We start from the raw sequence: 4,760 nt of genomic DNA, 5'->3' as shown, positions 1-4,760 counted from the left end.
GAAACCCAGGAATTAATTTTGATTTGGAATTGAAACACAGTCAGGAAAGTATATACAATTTTTTTGTATATACTTTGTATATTGAATTTTTGTGGATAATTAATCAACTAGATTAGTCGTTGAAAACACGGATTTTTGAAAAATTTGCCTACAAAAATGAAAAATTCCTGATTGCGGCACATTACATCACTCGAAAGAGAAAATCAGCTGCTTTAAGTGAGGAAAACTCACTTAAAGCAGGACTTGATGACCAGGACCTCACTTGATAAGGAAATTTATGGCACTTTCCAGGATGTTTTAGTTACTAAGGGGAAGCGATGGCGGTTGGTACAGAAAGACGGATTTAAAAAAAATGTCCAGGAAAATCCAAAAATGTCTCAATCCTGTCCAAAATCACTCGAGAGGGAGAATATGCGGCTTAAAATGAGAAAAAACTCACTTTAATATAAAATTTCTGGAAGTTTTCAGAATGTTTTCAGGTACTAAATCGACGCGATTGGTTGTTGGACAATACGGATGTAAAAAAAATGTCCAGAAAAAACCAAAAATGTCTCAATCCTGCACAGAATGTCGCTCGAACGCGAAAATCTGCAGCTTTAAAAGAGAAAAACCTCATCTTAATAGGAAATTTGCCTAAGGCGAGGCGATTGGCCGATGGAAAACACAAATTTTTGAAAAATTTTATGACCAAAAGCCAAAACGGGGTCCTTACCGGTCACCGTATATAATATAAATAGGAAATATCTTCAGCTAAAAAGCCTTTAAAAAATCGTGCAACTTTCAGTTTATCAACCGTGATTTGAGTAAGGAAGTCACGGTAGGAGCGCCAGTCGAAAAACAAGACATTAACGTGTAGCCGCCCAATCTCGTCTACTTATCATTAAATTTAGGACCTTAATATCCTGAGTTTTATCGCGCGGCACTTCATAAATTTTTAAGGTAATTCGCTTTCCAAAATTTTAGAGAGTTATTTCGGCCGTTAACGTCGACTTACGCGAAAAAATATGCGCCCGGAAACACCTTATAAATATCAGTGCGACAACGGTAGACGGTCTGTCAGCCGTGTTGAATATTCATTTTCACTGCACCTCCAACACTCTCACGACGACTTATTGCGGATTTTAATAAGTAATGTATTAAGTCCCTATTCCGTTTGCAATTGCTGAAAGTCGCTGCCGCTCTGTGGTAGATTCGCGTAATCTTGAATGCTCTTTGGATGCAGAGAAGACATAAATTATGCCTGGATCTAGACAAAGTAGCTTTATGGTGCACGAGCCCGACTGGGACAAGACTCTTTCAGATTACTTGTAGTGAAAAAGATAATTTGAAATCATTTAAAACTTGGCCCTGCTGTTTAAATGGCCAAATTTGCTCATTATCTCAGCCGAATACGGACATTTACATCCGGTTCTGTTCCAGACATCGGGTTTATTCCCGGAAAATTATTTTCGCATTACACTGGACACAGTTTTCCGGAGACGCTGAAGACGAGCGGGGCGTCAACAGACAAAACTCCCTAATCAACTCACTTATTTCAAGAGCAAACTTTTAATAATCCTTCATGATAAGTCTTCATTTAGCTTCTAAACTTCCAGGGAACAGTGATTTCTATGCTGTTGCCACATCACGCAGGCGGAAAAGGCCACTTTATACGTTCAACATTGCGGACACAGAGTGTTGTTTGAAAATTCGCCTCCTTCATCTATGCGAACGTATCGAAAAGACTGGCGGAAGCGGCATGTGTGTGTATTTGTGAAGGAAATCTGTGAAATCTGCGGAAAAATCCGGCAACAGCGTGAGCAACTTGTATAATTGCAGGCACAGCTCTAATTATATACTTTGCTCGAATCCGGAACTTGTTGAAAAGTTTAAATTACTTTATATGCCGGACCGAAGGTTTTCCTCCGCAGCAGCGGCGAAACTAAGAACTCCAGGCAACTTTCCTCCTAAACATGTTGCGGGCGAGAGTTTTATTTTTCCTGTCGGGAAAATTATTTAAGCCCGTCGCTGGTCCAAGTTTTTCAACGGGGCGAATGGGCCGTTTTCCCAATTAGACGCATCCAAATGGGTCCGGTGGCCAAAGCGAAATTTCCCGGAAAAAGGCCAAGTTTAATCAAAGCGGCCATAAATCTGCAAAGTCGCATAAAACTTCTGGGCAATCACAATCGAAGATATGAAATCGCGTGGAAGTCGTCGGGAAAGTGGGGGACTCCTGTTGATTATACATCGATATTTTTCCATCGCCTTTCCCCATCAACTTTTATTAGTCCTTTGAAATTTGGGGAAAAGTTGGCGATAACAATAAAGCGAGCTACACAATGCGGGCACCGAGAATACGCGTTGGGATGAAAGCAAAACAGTCGGGCTGGCGCCACTTAATCTGTTGAATTTTGAGTCTGTGCCCGCTACAATACGCCCCGGGCTAATAAGAATAACAAAAGGGCCTTAGACGAGCGGAAAGCGTCTCCTAGAGCGCAACTTTACCACTTCTTAGCGTTAGTTGCTGCTTTTTTAGCACTTGTCTTCCAGGTCCGAAATTCCATCCAATTTTCGGAATGTATATTCGCTTCCCTTATCAGCCGACAGCACTGACTACCAACGAGCGTAATCTTCCCGATCCCGGGAATATCAATTTTATGCCCTTCACCCGGCTCCATTTATCCTTTGGAACAATATCAAATCATGGCCCGTTCGTCATCGCTGAACTTTAAACTACAGTCCAGATGGCCAATAATATCTGGACCGATCTGGAGTCGATCCATCGTCGTAAAACGCAGGTTGTCTTCCGAAATGGAATCCGTGTCGAAGGCTTAACGGCTCGTCGCAACCGGTCTATTCGTCATATTTCGATATTCCGCTCTTTATGCACCCTTTTTCGCCCCCTCAACCTCCACTCCTCTCAAACCATAAAAATTTTGATTATATTCGAGAATTGTCCGATTGCGCCCTACAGATAAAGCTGCCATACACGACCAGCCTTGTTGCACAAATTTTGCCATGTTTTCAACCACTACCGGATTTAAGATGAAGGTTTTTCTAGGATGAGTGTAGGGTTTATCGGTCAGTAGATTGTGGCAGAAAATATTATATTATATACATAGAGCGGGAAGTAAGGTATTTTATACCGAACACTTAAGCCTGTAGGCCTGCAGGGTGGCTGAGGTACACCGGAAGTTGTCTCAAACCTACTTATTTTAAATGATCTCCCATTCGACTCACTCACTCATACCATCAATTTTGTGAGTTACCTTTACAAAGCCGACAAAAATCAGATTCAAGATGGATTTTTCTGAAGCTTTCCACGTCTATAAGGTCAAATGTCCACTAAAGATGGTAAAAGATGCAACTACCAGCCTGCTTTAGTCTGGGAGATGTGAATTTTTAAGTAAGCGAGCGCAAATGTTTTTTTCCAAAAATTCAGGTTTACGACTTGSGCACAATTGAATATAAAATATTTCGATTTTCTTCTCCAAAAATGCATTATTAGCGCTCAAATGCATCCAAAGTTTGCCTAAAGTTTAACGATTATATATATTTTTCTTAGAGTAAAAATTCAAAATATTTTTGGCTTAAAAATTGGAGCGCCAGACTTAAAACCCTTATAACTTTCCAGTTTTATAACCAAGTTTAGTTTTCTCAACGCTAATTTTTAGGGAACATCAACGCGGTTTTATTTTGTTTAAAGAAAGTGGCGATTTTGGTGTCTGAAAATGCTTGTTGAACACTGAAAACCATCTCAAGTTTGCCTAAAGTGTAAAATAGAAAGTTTTTTTGCTCGACGTTCAAAACGTAATAAAGTTTACGTTTTTTAACCAATTTGAATTGCCTAGAATGCCGCATTTTCAGAAGATTATGCTGTTTACAACACAGTTAATGACCCAAATGGGGCCAAGGTTAAGAGAGTTAAGTAAAGTGAGGTTTTCCATATTTAAAGCCGCAGATTTTCTCTTTCGAGTGATATTCTCGGCCAGCTTGAAAAATTTTCGGTCGTTCCATGTCAATTTTTTTTAATCGGTCGATTAAACCGGTCGGTACCAACGGGCCCTTCCCTTTAGTTACTGAAAACATTCTGGAAATTCCCAGCAATTTCCTATTCAAGTGAGTTTTTCCTCACTTAAAGCAGCGGATTTTCTCTCTCGAGTGATGTTTAGGGCGGGCTTGAGAAATTTTTAGTTTCTCCTTGACAATTTTCTTAAAAATCCGTTTATCTTTTCCAACGGCCAATCGCTTCCCTCTAGTAACTGAAAACATCTTGGAAACTCCCAGATATTTCCTAATCAAGTGAGTTTTTCCTCACTTAAAGCAGCGGATTTTCTCTTTCGAGTGATGTTATGGGCCGCATTCAGGAATTTTTGGATTTTCCTTGGCGAATTTTTGAAAGTCCCGGTTGTCCAACGACCAATCGCTTCGATTTAGTATTTGAAAAAATCCAAAAAACTACCAGAAATGTCCCATTAAAGTGAGCTTCTCCTCATTTAACGCCGCAGATTTTCTCATTCGAATGATATTTCGTACAGGCTTGAGAAATTTTTGGTTTTTTTTGACAATTTTTTTAAATCCGTGGATCTGTACTGAAAAACATCCTAGAAACTCCCAGAAATTTCCTAATCAAGTGAGTTTTTCCTCACTTAAAGCAACCGATTTTTTCTTTTGAGTGATGTTATGGGCCGCATTCATTAATTTTTGGTTTTTAGGAGAAAACTTGTGTTTACATGTCAGTCGACTAACCTTAGTAACTAAAAAAAACCCGAAAATTTCCA

Source organism: Dendroctonus ponderosae, unplaced genomic scaffold, assembly GCF_020466585.1.
Source record: "Dendroctonus ponderosae isolate FM_Combo_2020 unplaced genomic scaffold, Dpon_F_20191213v2 Dpon_F_20191213_8, whole genome shotgun sequence".
NCBI lineage: Eukaryota > Metazoa > Arthropoda > Insecta > Coleoptera > Curculionidae > Dendroctonus > Dendroctonus ponderosae.
Note: the sequence above shows the minus strand (reverse complement) of the source record.